Consider the following 13277-nt stretch of genomic DNA (forward strand, 5'->3'; position numbering starts at 1 on the left):
GCACAAACAACTAACCAACAAAAAGAAAAAAAAAAAAACCGAAATCAAAATAAAAAGTAAAATAAAATGAACAGCAATTTGTGCACAAAGAAAATGTTATACAAATACCACACAAATTAAATCAGTATTTATAAAATTGAATTTTTTGTGTTGATACAAATAAACTGAAATGAAATTGAAATACATCCATACAAATAAATATGTTACAGATATCCACGTATATTTTCAGAAACCAAATAAATAAAATCTTTAATATCAAGAACTTTACATTTTATTTTATATGAGTTCTTTGTACTTTGGTACTTAATTGAATTTTGAGGTTTATGTCCTTTTAAAAAATATATATGTAAATGCACATAAATGCTGATACAATGTCAAAGTCTTGTTAAAATGAAATATTATTATTTAAGCTGGAGACTGGAAAAAAATATATACTTTTGCTAGCAGCCACTAAATACTTATATTAATCGTATTCCCTTAAATATGTATGTATATAGAAAAAATGTTAATTCTTAAGCCAATTACAATACTAATGACCTACAAAGTCACAATAAAATGACAACAACATTTTAATACCAACAGAAACCACAAGCTTAACAACAACAACAAAAATGTCTGTGAATTATTTATTTATAATGTACAACAAATATGAATATTAAATCACAAAATCTCGGCAAGTAAATGCAATGACCCTGAAATGACTGCAGATTAGTATATGACAACAATAAGATACATTTACACAATTTTCTTATTTTGTACCCAGCTGATTATGGAACTAAATCCTAAAATAATGTATTACAACTGAGAATAAGAACTAGCACTAGTTACCTCTCAACCTACTTGCAAGGCTTTTGGGTGGTGAAGTCAATTAGAGTAAACAATTGATGCTCTCTGCATAACTAATCTCTATTTGTGTCAGGTTTATTGCGTTGCCAGCCAAATATGATAAAACAATTATAATTTAAACCAAGTTTGGCTACCGCTACCCCTAAAATACCCTTTCCGCTCCATTACCTTTACCGCTAAGCTATAGTTACCAATACATACCGTTACCGTTATTATGTAAATAATTTTAAATTATTATCTGATTAACCATTTAAATCAGAGCAAAATTAACGTTACCGAAATAAAATCAAATACCGTTATCGCTAAGCTACCGTTACCGAAATAATCCAAATTGGTGTTAACTTGTAGCCGTTTCGAATCAGTAGCCAACCATGATTTAAACTGAACATGCTTTTCCCAAAGTAACAAGTGAGTTGTATTGTTATAAATAACTAGTTGTCCCATTAAAACTGCAGGGTATTTACACACTAATAAACATTTGACTGTTCATAGAAAATGGTATTATTTTCTTATAAACAGAATTTCGGCTGCTGCATTAACTGAGTATTTAATTTTAGTTTTATTTTTGTGTGAATAATAAACAATAAAATACTAATTTAATGTCAACAATAGAACCTTTGTGTTATGTCCTTTAATTAGCAGTAATTTCTTTGAATTTAATTGTTTAAAGTTAAGAAGGACAAGGGTTCAAAGTTTGTTGTAAGAAAATAATAATTTCTTTGAGACATCTTTGACAAACTGGAAAATTTTTCATGAAATTTTTAGGACCAAGTAATAAAAATCAATTAGTTAAATGAAAATGTAGAAATCTAAAATTCAAAATAAATTGCAGCAGTGTTTTATAATTCTAAGGTTAACTTACGCTCAGACACAAACAAATGTAAAAATGGTAGTAATTACAAAGAGACCACAAACTTTTGGTAATGATATTTTCAAATACCGTGTTGAAATTTCTGTTTGATTTACTTCAATGAAATTTAAAAAGACGAATACGAATTGAAAGCAATTGATTGATTGTAATGTTTTTACCTTTTAAAAACGGTGGTTTATTTCTTTTAAATAAACCGGATTCTTTTTATTGTAAATAAAAGCGATCAGTGGTTTAAAAATGTTAACCACTCTTCATCATAACGCTTTCTCGTTGTTACTATTTATATACACAGCGCCATCTTCTATATGTCTTATAAATAATCTAACGGAAATAACTAGAATGTTATACTTTCACAATGATCAACTAGAGCTTTTTGCAGCTTAAATGTTAATGTTGACAGCTTTAAAAGTTAATGTTGTCATGCTTATAAACAATGTTAGTAACAGCTGAGGGAAATGTTTACAAATATGTTGAATGTTGCAAGCAGTCGTTACAGACCGTTAAATTTTGTAAGAATATTTGTTTGTTTGGGTGTATTGTGTTTTGTATTAAAAATAAACAATTTAGAAAAATAGTTTTTTAAATAAAATATGTGACAACCTCAATAAAATGAGATATTTTTAACAAAAATTTGTTTTAACTTATTGATGAAAGGTATATGTTTTACATACATATATGTAGAAGAAATAATTTTAATCCCCAGTTGGCCGAATCGTTTTAATAAGCAATTTTGGAATACGTCTAGAGTTGTCAAATGTCAAAAACCAGTTTTCGGTTTTTTCTATCAAAAACCGGTTCGAATAACCGGTTTTTAGCCTTTTTTGTCAATTGGCTTGTAATTTCTACATTTTTCATTTGCGACCCCACAAAGTATATATATTCTGGATCGTTATAGATAGCGAAGTCGATATTGCCATGTCCGTGTGTCCGCCACTATGTTGAAATCAACTTTCCGTGGTCCCCAAATAACTTACATACGTGATTCATATATCAATATATCGGGAATTCTTTCGGCACGATTGGTATTTAAAATCGAGAAAATCGGTCCACAAATGGGTGAGGTATAAGGAAAAAACCAGGACAACCTCGATTTTTGACCCATATCTGGATTACTAAATCATTAATATAGACAATAGATATCTAATGATAGATATTTCAAAGACCTGTGCAACGACATATACATATATATAAGGCCATAGTAAGTTGGACCCTACAAGGGGTCAAAATCGGAAAAATTTTTTTTTGAATTTTTTTGTCCGAAATTATTTTTCCCCAAAAAAGATTTTTTAAAAATAAAAAATTAAAAAAAAAATTGGAAAAAACTTTTTTTAAAAAAAATAAAAAATTATTTTTAAGTATAATTTGGTGAAGTGTATATAAGATTCGGCAAAGCCGAATATAGCTCTCTTACTTGTTGTATTAAAATTATTAAAAATAATCGCATAAAATCTTAAAATAAATTTAAAAAAATATTCGATTTTGTCGAATAATTCGAGACAAAAAAACCGGTTTGTCGAATAACTCGAAAACCGTCCTTTTGTAAAAACCGGTTTAAAAAAACCGCAAAATTGGAAAAAACCCGGTTTTTCGAATAATTCGACAACTCTAAATACGTCGCTTATTTAATGATTTGCTTATAAACTCATTCGGACTAATTAATAACTATGGATAACAGAGCAGATTGTGTAAGCATATTTAAGCTGGCCACACACGGATGATTTGTGAGTCCGATTTGTTCGTGTTCGACGTCTTATTACTTGTTAATGGGGCTGTGCGCGAAGAAAATCACAAGTAATTGAAAATTTTCAATCACAAATCAGGCGAACAAATCATTCCCTGTGTGGCCAGCTTTAGATATGAACATCTTTGTGTGTAAAACTCGCTCACGTCTAAAATACAAAATCAAAATAAGTAATACTCATCCTGGATGTTTATCAATATACTAGGAAATTTGGTATTGAAAATTAACCCATTCAGTTCAGTAGATAAAAAGTCATGAACTGAAATGTAAGGAAATTGGAATAAAATGTGATATTTTTAACGAAAACAAGTATTGATATGTTATTGTTATTATCTGTGTAAGCAATACATTTATTTGGCTTTTATAGATATATAGGTGTAACTAACAAATTATCATTATCCATTCCAAAAATAAACTTTTCAAAATCTGATCAAAAAATGCATAAGTAAATTGTAATAACCCTAATAGAAAACTGTTAAAATAAATAAATTTTATGTTTATCCCAAGAATAAATTATTGGAAATAAAGCCAGCAGTTATTGTTAAATATCCATACAACCTACTTCTTTATTATGCCAATTTCATTTAACTTGCAAACATTAAGCTTTATTAAGACCATTCGGCTTAAATGTTAAAGTAAAGTAAAAAGTTAAACAACATAAAAATGTGTGTTCAACTCAATGAATTTTGTTATAAAAACTTTAAAATTTTAAAAATTAATAAAGGTCATACATACTAATCAACACATGCATATGAACACATATGTACAGAAGTTATAAATACAGACATACATTTAAATTATTAAAAAGGATTATCACCATTCAAACACTTGTCAAAGTTAAAAAGTTTGTCTATTTATCTGTCTGTCTCTGTCTCTGCATATGTGTTAGAATTTGTTGGTAGTTATGTATGCATTTGATAAATGTGTTAAAAGTTGTCTTGAGTCACAAGACCAGAAACGAAAGAAAACTACCCAAAATTGTCACAAAACAAAATGTTAAAGAAAAAACTGGAGCAGGGGTTTAGGAGGTTATTTGACATATGAGTTTATAAAGCAAAGTTTAACTAACAACCAGCCAGCCATAAGGAAATGTTTGTTCAAAAAAAAACAAAAAAATTTATAAAATGTCATTGTTCAGTAACAACAAAAAATAAAATCGAAATAAAATCCTTTTTTTTTTTTTAAATCAAGTGTGAGAGAGTGAGTTCGTTCATGTTTGTATTAAATATACGGGTGGATTGTAATAAAAACATGATTGATTGATTCATTTGTCGATATCTTTATAAAACACATTCTCATGCCATTTTATGAAGGGTTTTTTTTTATTTGTGCATGTGTGTGTTGTTTGTTTATAAGTGTTAAAGTTTTCTTTATCAAATATTTATATTATGAAATGAGCTAATAAATATTTAATGGCCAACCAAAGAGAAAATGTGTTAGTCACTCAAGTAAATGTCATAAAATTGTTTGCCAGTTTTGTTTATAGTTTCTAATAAATATTGTTATTTTTAAGTTTAATGATCTCCTTTCCCTTTTTGTTTTCTAACTCTTTCTCTATCACTCTTTTGTCTAGTAAAAAATATAAAATTTTAAATTTAAATTACAAAGAAAAAAGTGTTAAACTACTGAGTTACACTTGAAAAAATTAGTCACATTTTGAATTTTTACATGTTTAACTGTATCGCATTTTTTGTTACTAGATATTTAATGTGAAATTAATGTTTTTAATAATTTTACAGTCATAAATATGTTGTGGAATTTTGCGCTTTTTTAATAGTCTACTTTTATGAATTGCTTTTTGAGGAGCCGCAGAACAAAACATACTTTTTCGCATTATTCGACAAATTGGTTTTTTTTGTTATTTTAATAATATTTAGGTTGAAATCTTCTCGAAACAATCAATTCAGCAAAATTATTTTAATTTTTTTTACTAAAGAAATGGGTTCTAAAAATAATTGGTAGTTAACAAAACGTACAACACTTGTAACAGGTGGCGCAAAAGTAATCCTCCTATCAGAAAATGCTATAAATTTTGCGATTGGCCCCTAATGTCAGTTCTGATCAGTGGCGGCGGCCATTTACATGACATCATATTCTCGCCTTGATGTAAAAAAAATTAAAAGACCAAATAAAAATAATCCACAAGAAGAATCAAAGTTTTTCATTTTTTTTAATTACAGCCAAAAACATCAGAAGATTACTTTTGCGCCACCTGTTATAAAACGAGACAAATATATATATTTAATTTGTTTATATATTAGATACGTATTAAAAACATTCATTCAAAATATTATAATCGTACTTTTTAATTTTGTTTTTTAACAAAACGTACTTTTTTCCGATATAAAAATAGTTTTATATTAAACATCCTTAACCCCCTGTCTATACCTGATACATTTTCATCTTGATAAACGTCAAAATGGTTGTCAAGATACAAAATTATCAGCTATAGTCTCCATTTATTATTGCTTCGTTATGACAAAATTGTTGGTGTTTTTGCTCAGACAACTTTGTCTAGACAACAAATGTCTTTAATTGTTATGATAAATATTTGTCAAGTATAGACATGGGGTAACATTTATTGTGGTGACTTATGACAGTTAGATGTATCTATTGATAAGTAAGAAACTTGTTACCATTTTCAGGTTCATGCAGTTTTTAAGGGGGTGAAATAAATAAAACTCAATTTCCCCAAAAAATTTAAATGAGCATAAAAGTACCGTTTGTTCTGCGGCTCCTCATTTATGAAAAGTCGGCTTTTCGTCAGTAAAAAATTCTTTTGCTAGATTCATGAATTAAAAAAACCTATTTTTGTTTAATTTTATAAACAATTTTTTTCGACTATTGGAATTTTTTCAGTTCGTTGACTTTCCCACTATTTTCATCAAAAAGTGGATTGCTTAACTTTATAGCTAAGTCTGTATATCTGTAACTACTAGGGTATTCAATCGATTAACCGATTAATTTTGGACGGTTAACTGTTCGAATAATTTAAAATTGCCGATTTTCAAATAACAAATAAACCGATTAATATGTGTCGATTAACCGATTAACCGAAATTCCTTTTTTTTGAACTTTAAAATTTTTTTTATTATTTATTTTTCCCTTTCAATTCGAATACAAATTTCAAATTAAAATTACATATTTTTTGAACATCCAATAAACATGATTATTAAAATAGAAATTATTCGGTTAATCGAATAATTTTAAATTAACCGATTATTAACCGAATAAATCTAAAACTCGATTAATTTTTGCTCGATTAACCGATTAAACCAGAAACCCGATTAATTGAATACACTAGTAACTAGGTAACTCCTAGAAAAACACACTTAACGATTCAAACATATTTCACTAATTATTTAATATTAATTTATGTTATTATGCATGCGCTTTTCAAATAATGTTAATGACTTCTGAACTAATTTTTGGATATTAAAACCGAAAATCGATGTCAGTGTTTTTTTATCTAAGTTTTGCAAAAAAAAAATTATATTTATTTTGATATTTTACGGAATTAAGGCAACTTTAGAAATCATTTGTGTAAAATACATTATCGACTTGACTCAGTACATTAATTTACCCGTTTTCTTACAAAACCTAGTAACCTAGTTTTTTTTAAAAAATATTTGTTCCTTATATTCTTAAAAATAAGCCGAGTTTTTTTATTCTTTTAGGTTCAACCCAAAGAGCTTGTGACCCGAATTTGTTCCATTTCCATTTCGCTCTTCCTCTGTTAGTTTTCGAAACAACGTCATTTTAAACTACCAATTTTTTGTGGGAAACTATATGAAAATTTCGATAGTAAATGAAACGCACTTTCTATTTTTTGTGTTTTCTCAATTTTCTCAAAAAGTGGAGTTACCTAGTTTTTCAATACGACCACAGATATATGTATGTTTAAAACACTCTAACTTCCAAAATACTAAACCCAAATTAGCAAGATCTATCAAGAATATTTATCAATGTCCTAAATAGTGTAGTATTTAAAATCAGCTAAATCGGTTCAGTAACAATAAAGTTATAAAGCAATATGTATATAAAAAGTGAGCCAATAAAAAACTTAAACCTTTCAATGTAAAAATTCTCAAAAACACGTTAACTTATTCAAATATTGTACAAATTCATAAATCATTAATATGTTGGCATATTACTCGGTATTTATAAATTTATTCACTTTTTCCAGAAATCCTCCCATTAATGATTTTCTAAATGCTTCCGTTACCTTTTTGGACGGTGGTACACTAACGCTTAAAATCAGACATGACCTGGAATACCTTTCCACAGGCCGAATCTCTGGAAAGTTGGGTGGATTTGCTTCCCGTGGTACAAAATTGACATTATTGTTTGAATACCAGTCAAGGGACTTTTTTCCACAGTGGCTGTTGCCAAATCGGGCCAGAAATATGAAGGCAATCTGTGCTGTCCTAAGAAATGCAAAACCCGTTTTTGTAGATACTCCGTAATATATATTTCTTTGCTTGTCGTGCTTGATTTCACAAATGATTGGCCACAATTAAAAATGGCTTGCCACACAAGACATTTCTTGCGGAAGTTTGTTTGATTTTTGTCCGGTATTATTCTTGAACATTAACTCGTCCAACAACCACAAAAACTCTAAGTTTCATTATCCATAACACACAGGATACAAAATTTTATTAAATTTTTTCGGTTGTTCTTTTGCTTCTAAGTTCTTTACCGCATTGCGATCTGGAATTTTCTGAACTTTATACGACTTCAACACTGCATTAGATTTTTCTCTACACGCAGAGAAAAAATATAATTGGGCATGGTTACTGTAACCATTTAAATAGTGTTACAAGATTTTTAACAATATTATAGTCACAGTAACTATTTACATGATTGTGGTAACCATAATATGGTTAATTTATGATTCACATGATTGTATCAACCATATATATGGTTACAGTAAACAAGTATATGTTTGTGGCAACCATATTTATGATGAATAATTTTATCATAATATGTTGTTCTCAGATTATGATAAGCCTTAAGCCGAGAGCAACATAATATGATAAGTCCTTCATCATATGAATGGTTGTCACAAACATATATTTGTTAACTGTAACCATATATATGGTTGATACAATCATGTGAATCATAAATTAACCATATTATGGTTACCAAAATCATGTAAATGGTTCCTGTGACTATAATATAGTTAAACAACTTGTAACAATATTGAAATGGTTACAGTAACCAGGCCCAACTATATTTTTTGCGTTTACGCACAAAAGAATCACAGCATTTAACTATACGAGCTGCTTTTCTGATAGAAGTGTTCGGTGCTCTTCGAAAGAGTTGTTCGACTTCTTTTGTCTTACCAATATCTGTTAGACCTTTTTTCCTTATCCATCTAGGTTTTCTTTCAATTTCCAAGTATTTCTTATACTGTTTAAGGGCTTTTAAAACAGTAATCGCCCATTAACTCAATTTTGGATATTTTGTTGTTTGTCTGGTTTTTGAAATAAACGATTCAACTAACTAATCAACACATGAGGCACATGTTTTGTAAAATGATTTCATATCCTTTGTGTTGTTGATTACATGGATACAATAAAAAACTAATTTATAACCATATTCAGAATGCTTAAATGGCTGTTTAAACTTCAATATTTATTACCATTTTCCTGGTAAATTATCTTTAATTCATACAAAAATTTCTCTCACTGTAACTTATAAACAAAACATGCGCCAATACTTGTAAATAAGTACATTCTAGTACCTACAATATTGCTGTGTGTATGCAGGGCTCAAATTTCTACACAAATTTGCTCAATAAAGTTGAACAAAAAGGTCTTATTTATTTCGGTTAATAAGCATGTTTCTGTTTTACCATTTCTTTTTTTCTTTGGTATTAATGCGACATTTTATTTTAAGGGCTAAACATCAGTTTACTTCACTCTTTGTTTGTTTTAAAGCTGGAAATTCAATAAATTTAACAAAACATAAAACCTAATAACGACAGTTTTTTAAAGATATAATAAACAAAAATTTTTTAAATTTTTAAATAAGTTTCTTAAACTTGCTAAAAAAAATTTATCAACCAAAGTAAAATAAATTACAAAAATTAAACTTTCAGTTAAATGTTTATCCTTTTAGGCCTTAGGTGGTATTTAACTAGTCACCCCTTGTTTAGAATTTAAATAAATGTTGTCATTATTTTTGTATATTTTTTTGTTGCTGTTACTGTTATAATGAGTATTTGGGTAGATACTTACCTGATATATATAAGCCTGCAGGAGTTGCTATAGTATAATAGTTACACAATAAGTTAGAGGATGTATTTTTTTTTTTAAATATACTAACTTCTCTACGAAATATTTAAATGTCTGAGAATTTATATCAAATATAGAGAAATAAACATAGAAGGGAAAATAGAAAAAAAACTCAAACCAAAAAATTACTCAAAATAATCATACATACAAGTACTAGATAAATACGCATAGATCGGATATTCTCCTGGCAAAGACCTAACTCAATTGTCAAAAATCTAAGTGGGGAGAATGTTTTCGCTCTATTTATATTTTTCTATCCAAATAAGCACGAGACACTCCGTTTTGTTAAACCAAAAAATAAAAAAAAACAACAAATCATATGTCTGATACAACAACAAAATACATTGACTAACGTGTAAGCAAGAGTTAGGTTTATGACGACAGACTTATGTAATATTGAAATATAAGTAAATTTAATTTTTTAGGTTATATCCTGTTAAAATATTTTTAAATCTGTTACTCTGCTACAATCAAATTATTCCTTTATCATTGTGGGTCAGTTGTAAAATTTAATTTTAAAATTTTCGTTAAGTCATCCCTCTTTGTTGGTGTCATTTCCTTTTTATTCATTTCATTTCTCATTTTTTTGAGGATTTTTTTAATATAGTTAAAGCTCATCTACAACAGGATTACCTGGGATTTGTAGAGCCAAACAACAAGAGCTAATTTAATTATAATTAACATTTTTAAAACATAGTACATACTACATATAGAAAAACCGGCCTAAATGTTTTAAATAAAATTAAAAAGAAAACAAGAGAAATTTATACCAGGAATCTTTCATTATTTATTTAAATTACAAATTTTGAGTATGCGAAAATAACACAATTATTAATTGTGTTTGAACAACAATGAGATTGTACCCCTGAGAGTTTTTGAAATGTGAACAGGTTTTATTCATTATTTCTAAACTCAAGGACGGTTTGTAAAATGTGTAAATTGTAGTTAATAAAAGTTAGTAACATAAATTTAAAGGTAGTCCCATAATTTACGTGACTAACCACAACAAAGCAGTTTGGCAGCTCATAGTTTCGAGTAGAAGTGTCCTAAACGATTGAAAATTGTCGAAAAAGAAATACCTCCAGAACATCTCACTGTTTAGTGCGGATTTTGGGCCATGTTAATGTTACTGTAGACTTGTACTAAAAAGCAATCAATGCATTTTTTTATTTTTATTATTAAATGGTTATTTAAATGCTCCAGGGGCATCGATATTGGGGCTCAAAGTAGGGTACCTTCGACATGTAACATTTTTAAACACGTGCCATTTTTTTTTGTTTCCCATCCGATTTCAAAGGTTTTTATATTTTTGATAAGTTAATTTTTGGTCTAACAAAAAAAAATTTCAAGTCAATATCTCAATTAGATTTAAAAATATGCCACTTTAAAATGAAGTCTATCAAAAATATTGCACTTTTTCATACTAAAAATTTGTATAAATGTTCCTTATATTTTATTCAACAAAAGTCATTGGTTCTGACTCCGTCACATTAAGAAAATTTATAAAAATTCTTTAGTATAAATATAATGCAATATTTTTGAAGGACGGAGTTTTAAAGTGGCACATTTTTGAATCTAATTGAGATATTGACTTGAAATTTTCTTTGTAAGACCAAAAATTAACTTATCTATACAAAACAATATAGCTTGGAATAAATGTGGATCAAATTGTTCCTAATATTTGCAATCCTATTAAAATTTTGATATAAATTTTAGTTTTAGAAACTCAATGAATATGTAATATGCAATAAAATCTTTATTTATTAACGAAACTCAATGAAATTTTTAAAGTTTTTTATGTTTGTCACTCTTAATTACAAGGTGTAAAAAAATTTGTAAAAAGGTCAAAGGAAATCCCGCAATTCCTAAAAATTGTAGCAAAAATCCCAAAAATGGTATTTTTTACAATTTTGCCTATAGGATCCACATTTCCTTCGGGGCTCGGAAAATACTTTGTCGATAAATAGGAAACACGTGATGGTTTCCAAAGCTGCTTTTTGTGTTCTGATCCCAGCTTTGGGATTTTAGAACATGTGGCCCAAATTTGAATTTTTGATAAAAAAAATAGGACAAATTCCGAAGGGCGTAGGGGCGACAGTTTCTAAGAATAGGACATGCTATTTATATCAAAGTGTTCTCCGAAAAGATATATTTCAGAAAAACATAAAATTGTTATATGTTCTTAAAGAAAGTTTTTTTTTAATAAAAAAAGAGTTAAGTCACCTTTTCGCCCAAAAAACAGCAAAAATCAACTATTTTTTGAATATTTAAATTGAAAATCGTTTATTTTTGGATCCATAATTGCTATTGCTCTGAAATCTTTTGTATGTCAATTTGTAAATTTGCTATCATTTGAAGGCCTTAGAAAACTTTAAATCAGATAGTAGTGGAAATAACAAATATTGTTTTAATTCATATTAAAATATTAATACTTATTGTTAATTTGTAAATAAAAACAAAAACGTGAAAAAAGGTTTCTCACACCTTAGCTAATCAACTTTGACCAACTGTAACGTCCCCTGATTTTAGGATTTTGATCTGAGAAAAAATTGTTTTAAAGCTTAACTGCTTCTTTATTGGTTTTCGCAGTTTTGTATAGTAGTTTACAAGTCTTTTATAATCAAACATTTAGTATAAACTAAAAATATAAATTAAACTTACTGCAGTACAACGTGACGTATGAGTAATAATTTATTTATAGATAAATTAAAGTTAAGTATACGCTGCACGGTGGCTCATATCTCAATTTCATCGGCCTAAAATCCAACTTTTTGTTAACTCCGATTTCAATGCCATTCAATAGTAAACACATTGAAACTAAGGTAGCCAAAAAATTAGATAAAAAATGTTAAAATCAAATATTTTATAAAAAATGTGATTTTTGTAAATTTGATCAGAAGTAAATTATCATTACTCGCAAACTATTATTAACACATTGACTGCCACGTCGGACACATATGTGTGACAGTGCACTATGCGGTTTACGCCACGTCGGACACATATGTCCGACACGACTTTTATTCTCTCTAGCCATGTCAGACAATAGTGCAGGATTTTATGAATTTTTTCGATGTTGTCTGGAAGTTCCTCATCAAAACTGTAATCTTCACATTCTTCATCACTTTCTGAACTTGTACTGAGTATTTTTTTTAACTCAGTATCCCATAAAAAATTCCTTTTCGCCATTTCGTAAGACCCTCTAGTTTATAAAAAAAATCTGTTTGTAAGCAGTAAATATTAGTGACAGTAGCCTAAATTCCAATATTGACGTTTTCGAAGAGATTACGCAAATAAAATGCTGTGGCCCCCAACATTTTATTTGCTGAAAGTGCCTTGGCAGTCAATGTGTTAAGAACTGGTATCAATTGTCACTGTACCGTTTATACCTGATGTGTTATTAAGGTACTATATTTTAGTCAAATTTGAATTTCAGTGGAAGAAAAGTGCTTAGGGTCAAAAGGGGTTAAACTAATTTTACTACCAGTAGAAAGGCCAAAGAGTCCTCTTTAAGCATATATAT

The sequence above is a fragment of the Calliphora vicina genome, chromosome 2 (genome assembly GCF_958450345.1).
Source record: "Calliphora vicina chromosome 2, idCalVici1.1, whole genome shotgun sequence".
NCBI classification, from domain to species: Eukaryota; Metazoa; Arthropoda; class Insecta; order Diptera; family Calliphoridae; genus Calliphora; species Calliphora vicina.